At 43.2% G+C, this 12,554-nt stretch overlaps 1 long non-coding RNA gene across 1 annotated transcript; it reads right to left on the bottom strand.

The window, feature by feature from the left end:
• Positions 1 to 2,821: 2,821 nt before the first annotated feature.
• On the bottom strand, positions 2,822 to 8,091 carry LOC120056674. Its single transcript, XR_005477821.1, has 3 exons — positions 7,999 to 8,091; positions 3,324 to 3,395; positions 2,822 to 3,189 (listed from the first exon to the last, which is right to left on the bottom strand). It is a non-coding gene; the product is annotated as an uncharacterized LOC120056674 (long non-coding RNA).
• Positions 8,092 to 12,554: the final 4,463 nt, after the last annotated feature.

The following is a 12,554-nucleotide window of genomic DNA, read 5'->3' on the forward strand; positions in this document are numbered from 1 at the left end:
CCTAACCAAATAGAGAAATAAAACGGCTCTCTAAGGTCAGGGCGTGACAGTACCCCCCCCCCCCCCCCCAAAGGTGCGGACTCCGGCCGCAAAACCTGACTATATAGGGCAGGGTCCGGGTGGGCATCTATCCTCGGTGGCTGCTCCGGTTCGGGACGTAGCCCCCGCTCCTCCGCTTCCGTGGAACCGGACCGTGGATCATCGCTGGAGGAACCGGACCGTGGATCATCGCCGGAGGCTCTGGATTGGGAACCCCCGCTGGTGGCTCCGGACTGCAGATCGCCGCTGGAGGCTCCGGACTGCGGACGATGCTGGAGGCTCCGGACTGGGGACCGTCGCTGGTGGCTCCGGACTGGGGACCGTCGCTGCAGGCTCCGGACTGGGGACCGTCGCTGCAGGCTCCGGACTGGGGACCGTCGCTGCAGGCTCCGGACTGGGGACCGTCGCTGGAGGCTCCGGACTGGGGACCGTCGCTGGAGGCTCCGGACTGGGGACCGTCGCTGGAGGCTCCGGACTGGGGACCGTCATTGGAGGCTCCGGACTGGGGACCGTCGCTGGAGGCTTCGGACTGGGGACCGTCGCTGGAGGCTCCGGACTGGGGACCGTCCCTGGAGGCTCCGGACTGGGGACCGTCTCTGGAGGCTCCGGACTGGGGACCGTCTCTGGAGGCTCCGGACTGGGGACCGTCGCTGGAGGCTCCGGACTGGGGACCGTCTCTGGAGGCTCCGGACTGGGGACCGTCTCTGGAGGCTCCGGACTGGGGACCGTCGCTGGAGGCTCCGGACTGGGGACCGTCATTGGAGGCTCCGGACTGGGGACCGTCGCTGGCGGCTCCGGACTGGGGACCGTCGCTGGAGGCTCCGGACTGGGGACCGTCGCTGGAGGCTCCGGACTGGGGACCGTCGCTGGAGGCTCCGGACTGGGGACCGTCGCTGGAGGCTCCGGACTGAGGACCGTCGCTGGAGGCTCCGTGCCCTGGATCGTCGCTACAGGCTCCGGGCCATGGATCATCGCTGGAGGCTTCGTGCCATGGATCATCGCTACAGGCTCCGGGCTATGGATCATCTCTGGAGGCTTCGTGCCATGGATCATCTCTACAGGCTCCGGGCCATGGATCATCACTGGAGGCTTCGTGCCATGGATCATCACTGGAAGCTTCATGCCATGGATCATCACTAGAGGCTTCGTACGTCGAGCCGGAACAGGTCTCACCGGACTGAGGAGACGTACTGGAAGCCTGGTGCGTGGAGCTGCCACAGGGCTTACCAGGCTGGGGAGACATACTGGAGGCCTGGTACGTGGAACCGGATACACTGGGCCGTGGAGGCGCACTGGCGGTCTCGAGCGTAGAGCTGGCACAACCCGTCCTGGCTGGATGCCCACTTCCGCCCGGCAAATGCGGGGCGCTGGCACAGAGTGCACCGGCCTGTGAATGCTCACTGGAGACACAGTGCGCATCACCGCATAACTCGGTGCCTGACCGGTCACATGCTCCCCACGGTAAGCACGGGGAGTTGGCTCAGGTCTAAACCCTGACTCCGCCAATCTCCCCGTGTGCCACCCCCCCCAAAAAATTGGGGAGCTGCCTCTCGGGCTTCCGTGACCGGGTCTTGTCCCCTGCCAATATCTCCTCCCCGGTCCAGCTTGTCCTCCAAGTTGGCGCACGCTGCTTGGTCTTTTTGTGCTGGGTAGTTCTGTCACGTTCACGGTCTTCAAACTCCCTGTCATAGATGAGCCAAGGCGCAGCGTGCATATAATTCCACATTTCTTTTAATCGTAGTGAAACCTTCACAAAAAAAACAGGTAAACAGAAACAAACATGACGCAACCGTGGCGCACACAAACACACATGAAAAATAAATAATTACCCACAACATTAGGTGGGCAAAAGGCTGCCTAAGTATGATTCCCAATCAGAAACAACGATAGACAGCTGCCTCTGATTGCGAACCACACTCGGCCAAAAACAAAGAAATAGAAAAATAGAATGCCCACCCAAATCACACCTTGACCTAACCAAATAGAGAAATAAAACAGCTCTCTAAGGTCAAGGCATGATAATTTATGTCCAAATACCTCCTTTTTGTTCACGCGTTTAGTTCACAAATCCAAATTCAAGAGGCGCGGGCAAGTCCAGGCGAAAGTTCAGACGGAAAGTCCAAAAAGTTATATTACAGTTCGTAGAAACATGTCAAACGATGTATAGAATCAATCTTTAGGATCCAACTCTACTAATAATATGCATATATTAGCTTCTGGGCCTGAGTAGCAGGCAGTTTACTCTGGGCACGCTTTTCATCCGAACGTGAAAATCCTATCCCTATATGTAAGTGTACATTCATTAATATGTAACTAAATAGTAATAAGTGTATTTATAACATAGTAGTTACATGTAATACGGGTTTAGCGGTATACACTAAAAAGTAAAGGTTCCTGGAGTATCCTTTAGGGGTTCTTCAAATTGAAACTGTGGGGGAACCCCTATAAGTTCTTCGAAGACCCCTTATAATGGTTCCTCTAAGAACCTTTGGGGGTTAATTTGTTTAACTCCCTTTCCAATATTTTAATTATTATAACATTATTGACAACATGGATTTAAATAACTCATTGATTATTTAGTGGCACCACAAATGTGAATTAATATTTACAAAACAATTTACCAAACAAAACATATTACAAAATTGCAACATTTCTGCAGGCATGTCAGACCATAATAAATAATACATTTACTTTGTATAGTGCTTTTCATTACAATTAATTTGTTTATTAAATAATGTTGTACAATAAAAACAACATACGTTAAAAATGAATCATAGGTAAACTAACAATATTGTAGACTTGATGCTAAATACAGCTTTTTTTGCTTTTGTGTGCGTGTCCAACAACCACTTGCCCAACAACCACTAAGTTACGTGAGGAAGTTTGCACGTTTGCCATCTTTATGAACGGCCCTGGTAACTTCACCCCAACTTCTCTTATCCCCAGAACACAGTAGCTTAAGAACATAAGTGTTTTTCTGACATTTTTGGGAAATTTAACTGAAAATTAAAAAATACAGCCCTAGCAGAGCCCCAAGTACCATGGGGATGTCCTTGAGGGCGTGGATATTCTCCCCATCAAAGGCCAGCATGATTTCACTCTCATGGTGAAATGGATTTCCGCCGATGTGCAGTAAAGGAGTAGGGAAATCTGTGTCAACAAAAGAAAGAAAAGATTAATACACATACCATTAACAAAGAACATAACACATGTTCAGCTGTAGTTTTACATAAGCATGCGCACTTATGTTTATGAAGAAACAGATTATTTGTGCATAGGCATACCTTGTCAAGGACATCATTGGTCCTCATTGAAGAAGTGTGGCAAGAGCAGGATCGCTGCTGTGGTCTCGAGTCCTAGTAAAGTAAAGCAATGATCTTCCTTCACTTGCTAATTTTATTACAAAATACATATGTTTTATGTACTATGTATTGGCTACATTAGAGAAAGGGAAGGAATAAGAGCAAATATCCATTTGCCTCTTCTAGATTGTCCTTCAGAGACTGTCGAAATAGCAGGATGATGTCCTAACCCCTGCCTTGCCTCTCTGCCTCTGCTATCATTTTGCCACTAGCCTTGCGGAGTCCTTGAATTTTATTTTTGTCTATATCCATTCCATGGACATGATTCATTTCTGAGAAGATCTGAAAAGATAATTTGCACACATTTGTATGCTAATAGATTTCAGTTTGTATTGACTGCAACAGTTTGTAGGTTAAATGTACACTTCAAATGCAGCTGTCCTACAACATATCCATATATTCTTCTTGATCCCAAATGCATTGTGTCCATGTTCTGTCTTATAATAATTTCAAAGTAAGAGAAAATGTGTCAAAGAAATGTCCTTGTTTTTGAAAGAACATTTTTTTTGGGGTCAATTAAAATAACATATATTAACATAATTAATCAGAAATACGGTGTTGACATTGTTAATGTTGTAAATTACTATTGCAGCTGGAAATGGCTGATTTTTAATGGAATATCTACATAAGCGTACTGAGGCCCATTATCAGCAACCATCACTCCTGTGTTCCAATGGCACGTTGTGTTAGCTAATCCAAGTTAATCATTTAACCTCTAATTCCTCCCAAACCCGGATCCGGGAGCACCCCCATCAGTAAAAAAGCTGACTAGCATAGCCTAGCATAGCGTCACAAGTAAATACTAGCATCTAAATATCATTAAATCACAAGTCCAAGACACCAGATGAAAGATACACATCTTGTGAATCCAGCCATCATTTCTGATTTTTAAAATGTTTTACAGGGAAGACACAATATGTAAATCTATTAGCTAACCACGTTAGCAAAAGACACCACTTTTTTACTCCACCATTTTTTTACTCCATCAGTAGCTATCACAAATTCGACCAAATAAAGATATAAATAGCCACTAACCAAGAAACAACTTCATCAGATGACAGTCTGATAACATATTTATTGTATAGCATATGTTTTGTTAGAAAAATGTGCATATTTCAGGTATAAATCATAGTTTACCATTGCAGCCACCATCACAACTCTCACCAAAGCGACTAGAATAACTACAGAGAGCAACGTGTATTACCTAATTACTCATCATAAAACATTTCTTAAAAATACACAGCGTACAGCAAATGAAAGACACAGATCTTGTGAATCCAGCCAATATTTCAGATTTTTTAAGTGTTTTACAGCGAAAACACAATATAGCATTATATTAGCTTACCACAATAGCCAGAAACACAACACCATTTACCATTTAAAGCGCTAACCTCGCTTTACAAGGTTAGCGATCGTAACAAACAGGCAAAAGATATATAATTTTTGACTAACCTTGATATTCTTCATCAGATGACAGTCCTGTAACATCATATTACACAATGCATATAGGGTTTGTTCGAAAATCTTTCTCCAGAACAATCGTCTTTTGGTTGAAAGATGTCCTCTTCTCCTGTCGAAATAGCCGCTAACGTTAGCTATGTGCCGGAAAGGTGTCCAACTCCTGATAGCGCGTCACAAAGAAATCCCAGAAAATCGCAATAAACTGATATAAACTGCTATAAGTCGGTTTAAATTAACTACCTTATGATGTCTTTAACAACTATAACGAATAAAAACATGACCGTAGATATAGAACTGCTAAAACGAAAGCTTTGCAGGACGCCATTGTGATGTCCCTCTTGGGCCAGACGCCCCGTTGAAAAGAACAGTACTTCCGTTCCATGAGCTTATATAGGGCCCCAGATGGTGCAATCCACTCCATTCAAATTCTCACCGCTTACTGACATCTAGAGGAAGGCGTATGCAGTGCATGTAGCCCCATAGCTTACATGGGGACTTATAAACTGACCCTAGAACAGGGACCTCGATTTCAGAAATCTCACTTCCTGACAGGAAATGTGCTGCAGAATGAGTTCTGTTTCACTCAGAGAAATAATTCAAACGGTTTTAGAAACTAGAGAGTGTTTTCTATCCAATAGTAATAATAATATGCATATTGTACGAGCAAGAATTGAGTACGAGGCAGTTTAATTTGGGAACGAAATTATTACAAAGTGCAAATAGCACCCCCTATTGCCAAGAGGTTAACCTTTCTAGGACACACGTTCCGCTAGCGGAACCCCTCGACAACATTCCGCTGAAAAGGCAGCGCGGGAAATTAAAAAATATGTAACTTTCACACATTAACAAGTCCAATACAGCAAATGAAAGATAAACATCTTGTTAATCTACCCACCATTTAAAAAATGCTTTACAGCGAAAACACAACATATGATTATGTTAAATCACCGCCAAGTCCAAAAAACACACAGCCATTTTCCCAGCCAAAGATAGGAGTCACAAAAAGCAGAAATAGAGATAAAATGAATCACTAACCTTTGATGATCTCCATCAGATGACACTCATAGGACATCATGTTACACAATACATGTATGTTTTGTTCGATAATGTGCATATTTGTATCCAAAAATCTCAGTTTACATTGGCGCCATGTTCAGAAATGCCTCCAAAATATCCGGAGAAATTGCAGAGAGCCACATCAAATAACAGAAATACTCATCATAAACTTTGATGAAAGATACATGTTTTACATAGAATTAAAGATACACTTGTTCTTAATGCAACCGCTGTGTCAGATTTCAAAAAAACTTTACGGAAAAAACAAACCAAGCAATAATCTGAGACGGCGCTCAGATAGAAACAAAATTTATCCGTCATGTTGGAGTCAACAGAAATACGAAATTACATTATAAATATTCCCTTACCTTTGATGATCTTCATCAGAATGCACTCCCAGGAATCCTAGTTCCACAATAAATGTTTGTTTTGTTCGATAAAGTCCATTTATGTCACATACACTATCTTCAAACTCCCTGTCATAGATAATGTTTTGTTCGATAATGTCCATTATTTATGTCCAAGTAGCTACTTTTGTTAGCACGTTTAGTCACATATCCAAACGCTCGTGCAGGTCCAGGCGAACGTCGGACGAAAACTTCAAAAAGTTATTTTACAGGTCGTAGAAACTTGTCAAACTAAGTATAGAATCAATCTTTAGGATGTTGTTATCATAAATATACAATAACATTCCAACCGGAGAATTCCTTTGTGTCTATAGAAGTAATGGAACGCAAGTCGATATCATGTGGAATGCGCATGACCAGGACCTGGCTCTCTGCCAGACCACTGACTCATTCCCCTCTTATTCAGCTCCACCTCACAGTAGAAGCTTCATTCAAGGTTCTACAGACTGTTGACATCTAGTGGAAGCTGTAGGAAGTGCAAACAGATCCATATCCCACTGAGAATTCAATAGACGATGAGTTGAAAATCGACCAACCTCAGATATCCCACTTCCTGGTTGGATTTTTCTCAGGTTTTCACCTGCCATATGATTTCTGTTATACTCACAGACATCATTCAAACAGTTTTAGAAACTTCAGAGTGTTTTCTATACAATAGTAATAATAATATGCATATATTAGCATCTGGGACAGAGTAGGAGGCAGTTCACTCTGGGCACGCTATTCATCCAAAGTGAAAATGCTGCCCCCTATCTCTAAAAAGTTTTAAAGATGCCATTAAACAATGCAAACAAACTTAGTGACAGAAGAGGCAGGACTTGGTCCTAGGGATAGTCTGACTCCTTGTCCTACAGTAAAGGGAGAAATAAAGAGAACATTCAGGCAAATGTCAAACAAAAAATGATAGGTTACAGCAGGGATCCCCAACCACTAGGCAACGGACCGGCCTGCCCTTTTTATAGTTTATAGCCTGGCTAATGCACAAATCTGTGATACACACAAACAGATCAGATAACCATTCTTTCCTCCGCAATATTCAAAACACAAACAACCAAGATGGATTTAGGGCCTGCCTAATAACACGTGTAAAACAAGGGTGAGCCGTTGGTCTGTATGGGTCGATCTGTGTTCACTGACACATAGTCAGTAATGTCCAGCACACTACACACTACTAATGTTCAGCACACTACTTGTGTGCTGAACAGGTGTTTTCCATGAACGGCCCTGCATGCTTATTACCTTTGTCGTAGGTTTAGTATGAATGGATCTGACAGGGGTTTAACCCACTTCAGATTTACAGGGTGAAACCCTAGGTTTTGGTGTGGAAGGGGTATAAGTATTTGCATGGGGTGAGGCTCCCACCACCCTTTCTTATCAATTCATTGTTGCCATACTTCTGAACTAAAATATGACCTGAAGCTTACTTTCAAAGGTTCTACCTACTAGCTAGCACTTTGCAGTGTCAACATTACAGATTCGTCACATAAACAATATGTTACAGTTCGTAGAAACAGCAGAGTCTGGTACTTTTGTCAGGTCAGATATTTAACTTTCTCCCGCAAATAATTGTATTGTTGTTTCTGCTGGAACCAAAAATTATGATGAATCAAGCAATACTTACCATCTATGGGAGGTACATAATCATCTACAGCAATCACAGTTGGTTCCCATACTTCTTACTTAGGGATCTCGACATCTACCAATTCAGTTATGGCATCAATCTCTGCTGATGAGGCCATCGTCTTGCATTCTTTGTAAGACATTCTATGGATGAACAAAGAACACATTTTCAGTGTAAACCAAAGTGCTGTTGAAAAATGTGTCTTGCACTCCAAAAGGAACCCATTATAAATGTGTGGGACATACAAACATGGTTTTCAGAATCACTAAGGGTCAAGTGAGCTCTCATCTAAAAAGGTACAAAAAATGTACTTTTATGTAATTGCAGGTATTCATTCTAGCTATAGCAATTACAAGTGCAACACTGTATAATACTTCTAAGGACAATTATATTAATGCATCAGGTATTACTGTAGGAATGCAAATGTAATTACAGATATTATCACATAGGAGCTATTACTATTTGTCTACATTGTATATCATTTTTGTTGAATTAGGTTATTACTTATGTGGAAATTGGTATATCACTTCTTAAGTAACTCCAATGTTGGTAACAAATTATATTGGCTCCCAAGTGGTGCAGTGGTCTAAGACACTGCATCTCAGTGCAAGAGGCATTACTGCAGTACCTGGTTTGAATCCAAGCTGCATCACATCTGGCTGTGATTGGGAGTCCCATAGGGTGGCGCACAGTTGGCAAAGCGTCTTCTGGGGTAGGCCGTCATTGTAAATAAGAATGTGTTCTTAACTGACTTGCCTAGTTAAATAAAGGTCACATCATGAGCTGGCTAGAGCCCTTGCATACAACTAGCTAGCAAGCTAAAGCAGCCAGCTTGTCTAGCTAACAGTAACTACCAGCAAATGCTTTGGCTAAGCTATTAATATTAACCTTAGTTAGCATATTGGCCTACACATAGCCAGGCTAAACAAGGCAAATGGCTACACATGACAAAGCTATAGCCAGGCTAATACTATTATATTGTATTTAGCTAGCTAGCTAGCCATCAAAAAGTTAACTAACAGTTGGGTAACCAATGTAAGCTGGCTAGCCTAACAACCGTCAGCAAACTGGCTTATCATGCTATGGCAACGATTAACATGCCTTTGCGTCTGTTACATTGTTAGCTAGATAATATAATTTGCAAAATACAACTAGCTAGCTACTGTTTGTGTAAACCAGCTAAATTCCAGCTGTGTCACTTAGTCCTTAGCTAACGTTAGCTAGCTAGCTATGTTGCTAAAGACAGGCTGGGACCGAGAACGAGATGGTCCCACAAAAGGGGCCTCATTTGCATTGAGTTGTCACATGAAATCCACCGACTATCAAGACAAATTCAATTAAAAATCGTGACTACATTAATATCTTACTATTTACTTAACATGGTTGTCCTTGGTCAGCGTTGACAGTCACTGTGTTTTGTCCTTGATGACGTTCAACAACATGTGAACAAGTGAACGTCTTTTTTTTTGTTGCTGAGTCACGACAATTTCTACAATTTCAGACTGGATACAAATTTTAACTCTTAAAGTGCGCACCCAAATCCAATACTGTTTTTACCTGACCCAATGATTTTTAATTGAGCATGGCTTGTGCGCTAAGTGATATATTGTAGGCAAAAAAACAGCATAAAAGGTAAAAATTATGTCACGAATACCACCGAAGGTGGCTCCCCTTCCTGTTCGGGTGGCGCTCGGCGGTCGTCGTCACCAGTCTACTAGCTGCCACCGATCCCTTTTCCTTTTCGTTTGTTTTTGTCTAATTGTTTTCACCTGTTCCTTGTTGGGGTTTTGGGATGGGTGTTATTTAAGTTCGTTTAGCCCGCTGGTGTTTGTGCGGGCTTGTTGTTATTTTGACGTATGTGGTGTTTGTGTTCTTTTGGGTTTTCGCTGTCCGGGTTTTTTAGTAACTATGGTTTTGGGTTTGTTGCACCTGTGTTTTGGGCTTCACCCATGTTTTTAACTGGTTACTAGCCGAAAGGACATTCAAGCGTTTTTCCCGTCTACCTTCTGCTCTCTGCGTCTGACTCCACACCCATCACTCTCCAGACGTTACAAATTAAGCTTGTAAATACCTCCAGAAGAAAGGCCTGCTCAATACATTTCTCTAAAACAGGTTATAAGCTACATGTGCACCACCAAGTCAGAACAGTAGGCAAAATTAAGAGGGGAAAATAGACCAAATTATTAGGGTGAGGCACATGGGCTACTAACAGCTTACTACACAGCATACACTCAGTATTACTTTCTTAGCTACAATATACATATCTCCCTGGCATATCCCATAATTTATGCAGAAGCATACAAGACATGTTTGGACTCACCTTGTGCTGTGCTCACTTGAACAGGAAGGTGGTGCGGTGGTCCTTCGTGGGCAAATTTTGTCATTAAACTTTATTATCAAAGTCTGGCATTCTCTGGATGAATAGTGCTTTCATGACAACTGGGAACTCTGAAAAAAACAAGGTCGAATCATGATGACGTCAGTGATCTTCAGGTCGGTGCTCTAGAAAGAAGCCCGTGTTCCCGACTTACAATTCTGAGTTGGATGACCGTTCAAAGCGTATTTTCCCAGTTGTTTTTTCCTGAGTTCCCAGTTGTCTAGAACTCACTGAAGTCAGATTTCCCAGTTCAGAGTTAACAGATGATTTGAGCATGGCAGAAATCATGCTGAATTGACAGCATGGACAATGTTGAATGTTTATCATTTAAAGCTTGGAAAATGTGGGGCTCAAAACAGGTGGTGCTCTACCCCACCTGCCCTGAATGACGGGTCACCACTGGTTACAACTGGTATTGATTGGCCGAGAGAACTTTGGAAAAGTTTGAAATGAGGAGTACTGTAAGAAATGTTTGAATATGTAAATATACAGTGAATTAAACTTTCATCTTGAGCAGGTATGTAGCCTAGTTTGCTAGTCTCATAGGTTCTAGGCGTATATACAGTAATCACTGGAGGCTGGTGGGATGAGTTATGGGACGGACGGACTCATTGTAATGGCTGGAATGGAATTAATGGAGCAGAGTTAAACAAGTGGTTTGTATATGTTTGATACCGTTCCATTAATTCATTCCAGCCATTACAATGAGCCTGTCCTCCCACCAGCCTCCTCTGACATTGACCCATATATATTATTACACATTTTAAAAAATATTGCTATGAACATGCATTGAAGAAAATATTCTAATCTTTCCAGTAGACAGTGTCCTTCATAATTGTGTATGTACTGCTTGAGAAATTAGATTTCCAGTCTTTCTACAAGGGCCCGTGCTCCTCTGTGTCCAGAATGCATTCCAACTCTGGACAGTATTGACTGCACACCCTTCTGGTCTACATTTTGCCTGCAGCCTACCACTCAAGATGTTTCAAGTCTGTCTGGAAAGCTTTTGTTCTCCTATTTCCATCAATGTGGATGTATTCCTGCTGCTACTGAAAAAGTTGATATGCTTAACACCCCGGCCGTTCTACATTCTAAGCTAGATGCCCTCAATCTCACACAAATTATCAAGGAACCTACCAGGTACAACCCTAAATCCGTAACCATGGGCTCCCTCGTAGATATCATCCTGACCAACTTGCCCTCTAAATACACCTCTGCTGTCTTCAACCAGGATCTCAGCGATCATTGCCTCATTGCCTGCGTGCGTAATGGGTCCGTGGTCAAACGACCACCCCTCATCACTGTCAAACGCTCCCTAAAACACTTCGGCGAGCAGGCCTTTCTAATCGACCTGGCCCGGGTATCCTGGAAGGATATTGACCTCATCCCATCAGTAGAGGATGTCTGGTTGCTCTTTAAAAGTGCTTTCCTCTCCATCTTAAATAAGCATGCCCCATTCAAAAAATGTAGAACTAAGAACAGATATAGCCCTTGGTTCACCCCAGCCTTGACTGCCCTTGACCAGCACAAAAACATCCTGTGGCGTTCTGCATTAGCATCGAATAGCCCCCGCGAAATGCAACTTTTCAGGGAAGTCAGGAACCAATATACTCAGTCAGTTAGGAAAGCTAAGGCTAGCTTTTTCAAACAGAAATGTGTATCCTGTAGCACTAATTCCAAAAAGTTTATGGACGCTGTAAAGTCCATGGAGAATAAGAGCACCTCCTCCCAGCTGCCCACTGCACTGGGGATAGGAAACATTGTCACCACCAATAAATCTTCGATAATCGATCATTTCAAAAAGCATTTTTCTACGGCTGGCCATGCTTTTCACCTGGCTACCCCTACCCCGGCCAACATCTCAGCACTCCCTGCAGCAACTTGCCCAAGCCCCCCCTCCACTGCTTCTCCTTCACCCAAATCCAGACAGCTGATGTTCTGAAAGAGCTGCAAAATCTGGATCCCTACAAATCAGCTGGGCTAGACAATCTGGACCCTCTCTTTTTAAAATGATCCGCCAAAAGTGTTGCAACCCCTATTACTAGCCTATCCAAAGATTGGAAAGCTCTTCAAAGGGGGAGACTCTCCAGACCCAAACTGTTATAGACCTATATCCATCCTGCCCTGCCTTTCTAAAATCTTCAAAAGCCAAGTTAATAAACAGATCACCGACCATTTTGAATCCCGCCGTACCTTCTCCACAATGCAAACTGGTTTCTGAGCTGGTCATG

The sequence above is a fragment of the Salvelinus namaycush genome, chromosome 12, assembly GCF_016432855.1.
Source record: "Salvelinus namaycush isolate Seneca chromosome 12, SaNama_1.0, whole genome shotgun sequence".
NCBI classification, from domain to species: Eukaryota; Metazoa; Chordata; class Actinopteri; order Salmoniformes; family Salmonidae; genus Salvelinus; species Salvelinus namaycush.